Below are 12,451 nucleotides of genomic sequence, written 5' to 3' on the forward strand. Positions count from 1 at the left end.
CCATCACTTTACAGTTAGCTTTTTTATTTATTTTAATTTTAATTTTAGTTAGTTTTTTTTTTTTTTTTTTTTGATGTGGTGAGAACACGTAAGGTTGACCCTCTTGGCAAATTCCTAGTGCACAACACAGCGCTATTAACTGTAATCACGGTGCTTTAGATCCCCAGAGTTATTTACCTGATGACTGAAAGCTTGAGCCCTTTAGTCAGTCTCTCCCATTCCTGCCCCCGATCCAGCCCCTGTAGCCCCCTTTCTTCTCCCTGGGTCCATGTGGAATGTTTCCCTTTGAACACCTGTGAGGACGTGTCCACGTGTCCTCCTTTGTCCTAAGAGCTGGGCCCTGGTTCTCCGCCTTAAGAGGCCACCAGAAAAGGCCTCATCTGGAGACAAAGGAGAAGGGAATCTTCCAGTCCCCGGCACAGATGGGAGCTGGAGCCCCCCCACCCCCACCCCATTTCCCAAGGATGCTGTAATCCCCTCTCTTTGTCCTTCAGCCAATGGGAAACTTTCTCGCACCTTGCACTTGGTTTAGGGCTCTGGGCAGTGACTGGCCTGAAATTTCCGCAGTGCCAGAAAGGACAGAATTTGAGCCAGACTCAGACTCTTTGAGTCGCCCTGTTGGGGACCAGGGTGCACAGTCCACCAGCTCCAGAGGCACCTGCTCTGTGAATACTTGGATCCAGCCTCCCAAAGACCCGACCAGACTCAGGGGCACAGCAGCTCTGCAGGGGGCAAAGCCAGAGAGGGGCGAGGGGGCCACTGGCGGTTGCCCACCCATTGCCAGTGGCTTCCCGCAGTTCCTTACTGTTGATATTTACGAAGTCCCTCATCTCGTCGGAGATACTGTGGTCGGGTTGTTAACTTCTCATAACGTCATCAAAGAAAATCCACTGGCATAGGTGCCCCCGTCTGTCCCCAGCACCACCCCTGACACACACACACACACACACACACACACACACACACACACACACACACACACGCGCACATGCTTCTGGGAATTCCCCTGGCTTCCGCTGAAAGCTGTCAAGCAAAACTTGCTTAATATGCCCACTGCTCAGGGTTGGGAGAAAGATAGAAATGAGATGAATTAGCGCTAGAGCGAAGACAGCGTTTTCCAGCTGACATGTCTCCCTTAGGAGCCTGGTGCAGAGGCCCGTAAACAGCTGGAGACTCAGATGGTTCTTCATGTGTGATTTTAGCGCATTTCATAACCAAGAGTCAGTAGAGGTAGAGAGATGGTGACAGTGGATGCCCATTGCTCTTTATTAATTTTATTTTTTAGTAGGGGTGAGGTGGGAAGCCCCATAAAAAGACCCGCAGGACCCCCAAGCAGGGCCACTACTCTCCTGCCAGCACCATCCGGTTCCCTGGCCCAGAGGCTCTATCTCACTTTTTGCTTCTGAAACGGCTTACTTACCCCTAAAATTCTATTGGTTCCCTGAGCTCACTTCTGATTGGTTACTTCCTTCACTCCTGATTGGTTACTTTCTCTCACTCCTGATTGGTCTATTTCTACAAAGCTTGTTCCTGGTTGGTCAACTTCTGTTATACTCTATTTGCATATGATGTTGCAAAGTGTAAAACTGGCAGCCTATAAAAGCCTGTGTATACCTGTAGACGGGATCCAGAGCTTGGAGTGTTAACTCCTCTGGGCCTGCTGGTGTGATAAACCTGAGTTCTCCATCTCTCTGAGTGCTGCTTGGTCTCTCGCCTGGATCCAGGTTGCTGTCACAACTGAGCTGTAACACATTTTTCCGCAACAGGAGGAGGTAATTGGGCTTATTTAGTTGTTTGTTCTTAGAGGAGGTGCTGGGGGTTGAGCCCAGAGGCTCATGCACGCTAAGCACGCGCTCTACCGCTTGAGATACACCCTCCACCCCGCAATTGCTCCATTTAAAGGAAAGTGCAGCTTCTTCCCCTTGAGTCTCTATTCCTGGGCCTTCTGAGCAGGTGCACGAGCACAGAGGAAGCTCACCCAGAGCCAAGAGAAAGCGGCAGGTCGAGGGCAGAAGCAGCCAGGCTCTGGGGGCCCTTCTTCTGGATGTGTCCTGAGTGGAGTTTTCTTAGTAAATGAGTCTAAAGGAGTAAGTTTCCAGCACTTTTCCTCAACAATCCTCTGAAGCTTCGCTCTCCATGGCTGTATTGTCTGCATGGCTTTGCTCCGTCTGCCTTGGGCTTCCCAGATCCTCATGGCCTGACCTGCAGACCCCTGCCCCCATGAGTCTGGGCGGCAATGCTCCTCCCAGGTTGGGGGTCCAGATGCAGCTCTGGTGGCTCTCCTGGGCTCCCCCTCAACTCAGGGAGGGGGCCTGGGTCCTGGGCTTTCTCTGAGCACCACTCTCCCATCCCCTTGCCGGAAGAGTGCCGTCTGCTGCCAGGCGCCATCTCCTCCAGCTCTGCACCTGCTCCTCACCTTCCCTCAAACCTTTTCTGAGCTTGGGAACCTCAGACCTGACCAGGACCCTACCCACCTATTGCCAGTCACGAATCACCCCTGACTGGGGACAGCTCAGCATGGCCAGGACAAGAGGTGTCCTGAGTGTGGGGGTCAGCCTTAGCCCCCAACAGGTAGGACCCCTGTCCAGTGGGAACTCCAAGGATGATGGCCTTTTGCGGGGAGAGAGGGTTACTGTTCCCTGGAAAGCATGGGATTGGAGTCAGGTTGGATCTTAATTACCTCACTATTTCATCCACTCATTCATCCATTCAACAAACGTAATTAAAGTACCTGCTAAATCCAGGCACCCTTTTTGGTGCACAAGGACTGTTGTATGAACGAGGAGAGCCCCCTGTTGTCTCCTTCTGTACCTTTGACTTGGAATCCAAGAGCACGTTCTCATTTTCAACTACCTTCCTTTCATCCTGAAGAAGAAGGTTGCAGCTGAGAAGGGAGGTCACAGGGTCACCTGTGAAGGTGATTCAGCCTCCATCAGAGATGACGTAGGAAGTATAGCTTGGGATTAAAACAATAATGAGCTACCACTACACGTCTATCAGAATGACTCAAACCTAAAACATTGACGACACCAAATGCTGGTGAGGGTGCGGAGCAACAGGAGCTCTTATGCACATGGTAGATGAGAAAACAAAGTGGTACCACCGCCCTTAAGATATTTTGGAAGTTTCTCACAAAAGTAAACAGATTCTGCAGAAGCCAGGACCACACCGAGTTAGAGCTCTTTCTGAGAGACCAGAGAGGAGATCTGGAGGCTCTGGGCAGTGAGACAGCATCCTCAAGGCATTAGCTTCCTGCAAAGGACACAAATTCACATAAAATCACCCGAAGGCAGACCAGAATGGATCTGGAGTCATTAAAAACACAGACTTGCAGACACAGTAAACATTCTTAAGGTTACCAGGGAAAGGGGGTGGGAAGGGACAGATTCAGGACTTTGAGATTTGTAAATGTTAACCGCTACATATGAAAATAGATTTTTTAAAAAAACCAGTTTCTTCTGTATAGCGCAGGGAACCATATTCAATATCTTTTAATAACCTTTAAAGGAAAAGAATATGAAAATAAATATATGTGTATATATGCATAACTGGGACATGGTGCTGTACACCAGAGATTGACACATTGTAACTGACTGTACTTCAGTTAAAAAATATAGGGTGACTATTAAACACACACACACACACACACACACACACACTCACTCAAAAAGGAGTTTGATTTGGCAGGTAAAACAAAAAGTACATGAAAAAAAAAATCTTATGTTCTAAGTTGGTCCCCAAGACAAAGCTGAACCCCCGGGAATTAGCTCCCTGGTTTATACCTCAGTTCTGAGGGATAAGCCACTTTCTCTTTAAGAAGGATGTAATGGTTCGGATGCCTCAGCAGACATAGCTGGGTGGAGACAAAGCTGAGGTGGAAGTGTCCAGGATGAGCCACCTGGGTCCACACTCAGAGCTGGGAACTGAGTTTCCTATGATGTGCCTCTGTGTTTAGCAATAAGAACGGAACAAGAAAGATGGCCTCTCTGGCAAATTCAGACCTCCCCACCATCAACCCTGAGCAGCAGCTGCCATGAGCCGCTGCACCTTCCCTCCCAGTGATTCCAGAAACACGAGTGTGGGGCGGGAGCAGGGCCGTGTCCCAGGTCTCGGTTGAGTCCTGGGGATGTGGCAGGCCAAGTGTGGGCCCTTGGCTTTGTGCAGGCAAGAATTCAAGAGCGAACCACAGTTGAGCAAAGATACGTTTATTAAGAGAGATGCATACTACATAGAGTGCAGGCTGTTTTAGAAGGCGAGAGAGAAAGGCCATGAGGTGTAGGGCTTGGGTGCTCAGGTTAAAGTAAAAGTAGACGCACACTCCATAGAGGGAATGAAGGCGGTCTCCGAAGAGGAGGGAGCGAGAGTGGCCGCGAGGCTTGCTCAGTGTGGCCGGTTGTTCTGGGCTTGGTAGCTTCCTATGCTAACAAGTGGGAGGACCATTCCAATTACCCTGGGGAAGGGGCTAGGATTCCCAGGAGCTGGGCCACCGCCCTCTGTCCGACCCTTTATGGTTAGCCTCAAAGCTGCCACGGCACCTGCGGGCGTGTCATTTACCATGCTAATGTATTACAACAGCATAGGAAGCTCAAGTTCTTCTGGGGGTCAAGTCTTCCGCCATCTCGGTGTTAATTGCTGTGTCATTCCTTGGATGGCTGTGCCCACACGCCTGTCCCTCCTGTCTCAGTCTGAGTCTATTGTTTCCCCAGACTACAGTTCATCTTCAGACTGGCCTCCCTGTAAGGGCATATGGCTGACAGCCGCCACAGCTTCCTCCAGGTTTCACCGTTAACTATTTGTTTTGGGTTTTAGGTTGGTATGTGTGGCCTTTGGGGCTGGCTGCTGCGAGTTCCTTCCTATTCTCTGCACCTCTGTCTTCATCCTGTGGCTGGTTCTCCCCCAGGGAATGTGTACAAACAGTGATCACACCCAGACTCAGGACTTCTGAGAAGGAAAATCAGACCACCTCTCTGAGAAACATCTCCGGAGTCCTAACTACCAGGTCCCCCCTGAGATTTCATTGGCTGGTTCAGACCCACCTTACCCCAATCACTGGAGGAGAGTTGGGACCACCACACCCAGACAAGATGGCGCTCCACTTTGGGGGAGTGGAAGTTGGGTAGACGGCGACCGAGGTGTGTGCCTCAGGAGCCTTCCTACAGAACCCTCTGTTCTCTGGCTTGTCTTGAGTCTTCCTGAACCCCTGTACCTCGGTTTATGCGAACATGATGAACTCCCTGCTCTCTCACCCACCCCTCACGGCCGGGACTTCTCTGTGGGCTGCAGCCTTGGGAACCTCACCCTTTCCTCCTCTCCTCACTTGCCCAGGTCAGTCTCCTCCAGGGCAACAGCAATTTCCTCTTTGCAAACAGGAGGCTCCATAAGGGTACAGGCTCCTCACAGCTCGAGTCTTGCATAAGCCATGATGCCTTTCCAGGTTCTAGGGATAAACCCAGGTGATGGTGGCCCTGGTTGAAAAAAAAGTATTAAGACTTTATTCAGCAGCCTAAATCTTTTAGATTTATCGGGGAATAACTGGCCTTCAAGTGCTGGAGGACTTTGAGCTCAGTTCGCCTCCCTGTTGCCAGGGAGGGTATGTCCGAACTTCAGGGCATCCTCAAGTGTCATCAGCCAAAGAACGATGTGGCACTGCCGGCACAAACCTGAGAGCAGGAAGAGGAAGAACGTCTACAAGGCACAGCCCAGGGTCCCCAGTCAGGAGGTCCTCTGTGCGTGGCCGTGGCCGTAGAATCTAGTTTGCCCTCTGACAGTGACATCACCTCCCATTAGTGATCATTTCCATAGAGGCCACCTGACCCTCAAGTTCATACAGGAGTTGGGGGGACTCTGGGTGTGTCTTCTGGTGCTTCGCCTGGTGATTAGCACTTCTCGTGGGCCCTTGACATGCTGGGATTTGCCACCCACACAAACCAGCAGTGGGGGAAAAAACACAGATTATACCACCAGGATAATAGAAAGCCGACACTCTCTCCCCATCTGGGTGCCGCAGATGGCAGCTATAAGGATTTTCCAGTCTTTCCTTTATTGAGTAACTCTCTTAAGCCCTTTAGACTCAAAAATAAACTTTTTAGACTTAAAAAAAAAACCACCTTGGATTTGCACATCATTTGACAAGACTGGGTTCATAAGGGACCCTAAGGAAGTCAGGGCTTGACTATATCAGGAGGAACGGACCCAATCCTGAATTCCAGGAGCAAAGGAATCCCGTAGTGGGAACATCCTTGTGGGGACGGTGGTCCTCGTGCTCTCATTTCCCTCCTGTCCACCCGGTGTCCCGTGTACAGTGAGGGCATAGATGTAAGCGCTTCTAGCAGGCTTCCCATTTTAAATTTCGAAAACACTTGAGCCCTCCCTCCGCATGGCAGGTAGCAGCAGACGTTTGTTATCGGTGGCGATGAGCAGAAGGAGGAAGAGGAACGCTGCGAAGCAGGAACCTTCTTATCTTGTTATTTCCCCACCGCCCGGGTGTGGACAGCACCTGGTGCCCCATAGGCCGTAAATAAACAGACGGTAAAGAAAGGAATGAGGAAATGATAGAGAATGGCGTGGCTGTCAGCACGAGAGTGGGGCCTGACTCTGTGAGGACAAGTTAGCTTAAATTAAAACTCAACTTAATTTAAATTGGAGGACAGGGAAAGAGGAAATTTAGAAAGACCCATGGAATGTCTTCCAGGCCCAAAGGACCAAGGTCATGACGTGACTTCACTTTATTTTGTTTTGTTTTTTGGGGGGCAGGGAGGTAATTAGTTTTATTTATTATTATTTTTTTATTTAACTGGAGGTACTGGGGATCAAACCCATGACCTCATGCATGCTAAGCATGCGCTCTTCCACTAAGCTATACCCTCCCCCTTGACTTCACTAAGCCAAATGAACCCTCTAAACTAGAGGTTCTCAACCAGGGACAAGACAACGAGGAACATCTGGCAATGTCTGAGGCAATTTTGTTTGTCACAATAGGTGAGCATTTGGGGTGGGGAGTACCATTGGCATCTCCTAGGTAGAGGCCAGGGATTCTGCCAAACATCCTACAACGTACAGGACAGCTCTTCACAACAAAGACTTATCTCATCCAAAATACCGGTAAACAAAACTAGACATTGAGGTACCACATGAGCAGGTAATTCAACCCTAGGTGTAGACCCAAGAGAATTGAAAAGAAACGTCTCCGTGAAACTTTGCACATGACAGTTCATAGCAGTATTATTCACAGTGATCAAAAGCTGTGAACAACCCAAATGTCCATTAATTGATGAATCAATAAAAATGTGGTCTATCCGTATAATGGGATATGACGGAGTCATAGAAAAGAGCCAAGTACTGAGGCACACTACAACATGGATGAACCTTGAAAACATTATGCCAAGTGAAAGAAATCAAACACGAAAGGCCATATGTTGTATGATTCCATTTATACGACGTGTCTAGAATAGGTCAATCGATAGGGACAGAAAGTAATCAGTGGCTGCCAGGGCCTGAGGGAAGGAAAGTAGGGGGAATGGGGAGTGATGCTGATGTGTACAGGGTTTCTTTTTGGAATAATGAAAATATTCTGCAATTAGACAGCGGCGGTGGTTGCACGACTTTGTGAACATGCTAAGAACCACTGAATTGTATGCTTTGGGAGGGGGAATTTTATAGTATGTGAATCATATCTTAAATCACTCAAAAAAAAACCCTGAATACTGCAAATGTTGAGAAACTCTATTCTAAACAAAGAACGTGACGCCAGTAGCAGAATATTTGGAGATGGAACTGAAGGAAAGAGGCAGTGAGGGGCATTTGAGGCCAGCCTGGCTGCAGAAGGAGGCGCCTCCGGTGCAGGGACACTAGAGGCAGCCCAAGCTTATGAGCTACTTTCTGCCTGTTCATGATTCAGGCAACCTCTCAGTGGCTGAGACCGGAAAACTGGAGAGAGGCACTGAAGCATGCCTGGACATGGGGGTCAAGGCATTCAGGTGCCTGGAAGGGAGCGTCTCCAAAATAAATCCCTTGAGTTGAGTCATCATGGAGCCTGGACATCTCTGCTCGTCTGGATGGAGTCTGGGCTCTAGTTTTGCAAAGATGAGGACCAGACTGGGTAAATTCACCAAAGTGATGCAACAGGAGGAGACCTCTGAATACTGTCTCTGCCTCATCTCCTAACTCCATCAGCCCCAAATGCACTTGGGGGGATTGGTCCAACCAGATGAAACCAGGGTCTCCTTGGCCCGCTTTCTGAGGCAAAATGACCCCCGAAGGGACCAGTGCATCCGCCCGTCTGCTGGGCTCCAAATCCTCACAGTCCTCCTTCCTCTCATCTCAGCATCACCCCCGTGTGTCCTCATTAAATTGCTCTGCTGACTCTAAAATTCACCAGCGAGGAGAAGAGCCCACAGAGGGAGGTCAGGAAGAATCGGCCTTGTGGTGGGCAGACGTGAGAAGAGGGAAAGGGAACTTACATCATGAGTCAGTGTTGATGCTTCATAACACGCGCATGCACCGCGTTCTAACAGCTCAGACCCCACTTCTACATCATCCATCCCACCCGTCCTTACCACCAGCTCCGGCTGGTTTCCAAATCTAGTCTCAAGCCTCCTTCACAGATGGAGGAATTCAGCACAAAGAGTTGATTCAGGTCTCCTTAGAGCCGGGTCCAGAATCCAGGCTCTGCACAAACCGCGCGGACTCAGGTGCACGCCCTCACTTCCCTGGGCCTCAGGTTTTACACTGTGAAAAGGATGCTGCGTGCTTGTCCCACCCCTGTCAGCCCCACCTTCCCATAACTCTGAGCAAGGACAGAATTCCCGCTTTCTGACACCCGGTCCAGGTCTCTTTAATCACTGACCAGGCTGCACTGTCTCTGCCAGTGAGGATTTGAAACTGGAGGACTTGCCTCAGATATTTATAGGAAGAGTAGTTCCTTCTTTTTTTTTTTTTAAATTTTTTTGGTTTTTTTGAGGTGTAATTAGGTCTATTTCTTTATTTTTAAATTAATATTTTAAATGGAGGTACTGGGGATTGTTCCCAGGACCTTGTGCATGCTAAGCATACGCTCTACCACTGAGCTACACCCTCCCCCGAGAGTGGTTCCTTCTGAAGTCAACCCCTTAAAGCTCTGTCCCCAGGCTTGTGTTCTCCGGGCTGCTCCAGAGCACTGAGCATCTCTGCTTGTGTGGGCGGAGCCATGCACTAGGTGGATGGGATTCATGGGCTGGGCTGTTTCACTCCAACCATTTGGGAGACTTCCGGGCAGCTGGGGTGTCAGGAGCAGCCTGGGACTCCAGCTGAAACGTGGCTCAGGCTGGAAGTGGCCAGAAGCCACGTGTCCCTCAGGGACTCGCAGGGACTGCACATTCACGGTGACCGTGATGGCTGCTGATGCCTACTGATGTGGCTTGGCACTGCGGTGGCCCCTGACCTGGTGTCCAGGTAAAAGTGAGAACTTCCTTGGTTCTGGGGTTAGAAGACTCTCACTCCCTCCTTCTCTAGCATTTTGGGAGAGTCCTAGACCTCAGCCTGGGTCCCTGTCCTCTCCCTCCACTCCCACGGCCGGCTGCATCAGCGTAGCTGACAGAGGCTTCATATTAAAAGCCCTACACCTTTCAGAAGGAAAGTCGCAAAGTCCCAGCCAAGTCCAGAGACTGTCCCTCCCTCACCCCCAGCTGATCTTGAGCCTCATTTAGGACTCTGTGCCCAATCCCTCCTGCCCTAGAGGCTCCCAGGTTTCCCCAGAGGAATTGATCTGGTAAGGTTGCAGATCCAGCTAAATGCCCCCTCGGGTGGAATGCAGGTGCCCTGACAGGTGGGCAGGAGAGATGTTGGGGTCTGGGAGTTCTCAGGGGCCCCGGGCAGCGCCAAGCAGAAGCAGCTGCCTCCCCGTGAGGCCGTCCCTTCCAGGTCCCTCTCCTGCGTGTGTTCTTTCAGCCCAGTGACATCCAAGGAGGGGATGCGTGGAGGAACTGCAAAGCTGAGCAGGAGTTTTCCTGTCCTTTCCCCTGTGTCAGGCCCTTTGCCTTCTTAGCTGCACTGACCTGGAAAATACAGAATACCTCCTGCATTGCCAGACCAGCCTGAGCAAGCATGGCGCGCTTGGGAAGCAGGACATGTAATTCCAGATATGGCCACAAGGCGGAGACACACGGTTGTCCAGTCCCTACATCTTGGGATTACAGATGGTTCAGGAAAAAAAAATATGCATAGATGTAAACAGAATAACAAAGCAAATGTGGCAAAAAAAAATTTTTTTAAGGTGAATCTGGTTAAGGGATATATTGGAGTTCTTTGTACTGTTTTCACAGTTTTTCTGCAAATTTGAAATTGTTTCAAAATAAAGTGTTTGTTTGTTTGTTTCCTAAGCACTAAGATTCCAGGAGTCCTGGACACAAGATTCAGATTTTCTAGCACCCATATGAGTGGCATTTGTCATTTCGGGTGACCTCTCTAGCCTGTGGCTTTCACGTAAAACGAAGAAGCCAATTGGTTTTCACTGCTGAAAAGTATTTCACTGTATGAATAAAATTTAGCTCACCCATTCCCCTAGAAAGAAGGAAAGAAAGAAAGAACACGGATTTTAGTAACATACTTTATTTACCCCACTATATTATCTTTTCAACATGTAATCATGTATTAAGTTTGTAATGAGATATTCTACATTCTCTCTTAAGTGTATCAAATCCTCTTAGACTCACAGCCCACCTCAGCTGAGTCTAGCGTATTTCAAAAGCTAGTACCCACCCGTGACCCATGTCTGCCTCAATCTGGGCAGCAGGACTGCTGGTTCTCTGGGCAGCTCCAAGTCCAGCCCCAGCCCCACCAACATCCTCCCCCTCCCCCGCCCTCCCCACCCCAGGCTACTCTTTTCTGGTCTGAAGCTGGCAAGCTTTCTTTTGATCCTCACTCTTCTCTCAAATCTCTGTTCAGGGTACATTTCTTCCTCTTCTAACAAAGGCTTGGTGGCTTGGGAACTACAAAGGCAGGTGGCTTTTATCCTCTGCTTTCTGCTGTGTCCTGGCTTCCCTGGAGCAGTGAGGGCAGCAAACCCAGTGGACGGAATGGATTGGAAGGAACTACAGAACTATATTGGCTAGCATTTCAAAACTATTTTCCCACTGCAAAGCATTTTTTTCTTTAACTTTCTGTTCTGTGTCTGTGTGTGTGTGTTGTGGAGGGCGGGAGGGAGCAGGGAGCAGGGAGCAGCTCCCTAGTAGGACAAAGATTTCCCCCCAACTCCTCCTGTTCCACCAGGAGGTGATCGTTCAGGGCCAACAGATGCTTCTTTTCAGGTCAAAGCTCTGACACTTCAGCATCACTTGCTCGAACAGAAGAAGGATTAGCAGAGGCCAGTTTAGGGAATCATGGCTTGATTTGGGGACTGGGGAGGAGAAGACCACGGGGCACAGACTGTCAACTCTCTGTGCGCAGGAAGGGTGTTTTATATTAGCTGCCCTTGTTATTATCGTGTTAGGTGATTAAAGGACCTTGCTGTATCATTTTATCTTCACCAAAACATATGAAGACTTAAAGGGTTATTTCCCCATTTTACAGATAAGAAAGCTGAAGGTCAGACATGTATATACATTATATATCACATATATCATATATATCATAGATAAATAGATGCTGGGTTTATAAATAAGTAGGCGGGTAGAGACAGCAATGTATGCTGTATAGATATACACTATACGGTTAAATATCTCAAGGAAGAAACAAGAAATAGTAAATTATCTTTAAATGACTAAGGACAGGACTAGTAAGGACAATGATTTTCGCCATCTATTCTCCTATAAATGTGTTGAGTTTTCAGTCATGCAATATGGTGCCTAATTTTTAATAGATACAGTTTAAAATATGAACCCAAGTAAAATGTGAGCTGAGGCATTTCCTGACAAACTCCCTAGGGCAAATCTTTGTTCAGGGAAGACTGACCAGGTTGCCACTCTTCCTCATGCGATTATGATATATGTCCGCCTGGAGCCCTGGAGGGAAGCTAGAAAAGCACATGTTTTAAAAATCTGGCTCGACAAAGATTGCCTTTCCCAATACCCTTTGGTATGCACAGCTTCCTGGAAGGAAGTTACATAAATGGGTGTAGATTACAAGACTTGTCCATCTATGTCTTAAACCGCCCTGCAGAGGTCACTCTCTGATTGGAAACAGGATGCCTCTAAGGGCTACTTTAGGTCAGGCTGGAGGGTGATTGAGCTGAATTCAGTTCACGTCAGCAGAGATTTTTGAGCGCTCACTCTGCACTGGATGCATGGCTAAGCTCTGGTCCACATTATAAGGTCCCTCAGCACCCTTCACATCCACCTTTCAAATCCTCATTTTCAGGACTTCACGTTGCACAGATTTAGGGAAAACCATTCAACACAGTGCTGTAGGGGAAGGGTGCCACCTAGCGTCGTGCTGCAGATGAATGTATACTGACTTAATTAGAACATTGTGGGGGAGT

Source organism: Camelus dromedarius, chromosome 16 (assembly GCF_036321535.1).
Source record: "Camelus dromedarius isolate mCamDro1 chromosome 16, mCamDro1.pat, whole genome shotgun sequence".
Taxonomy (NCBI): Eukaryota; Metazoa; Chordata; class Mammalia; order Artiodactyla; family Camelidae; genus Camelus; species Camelus dromedarius.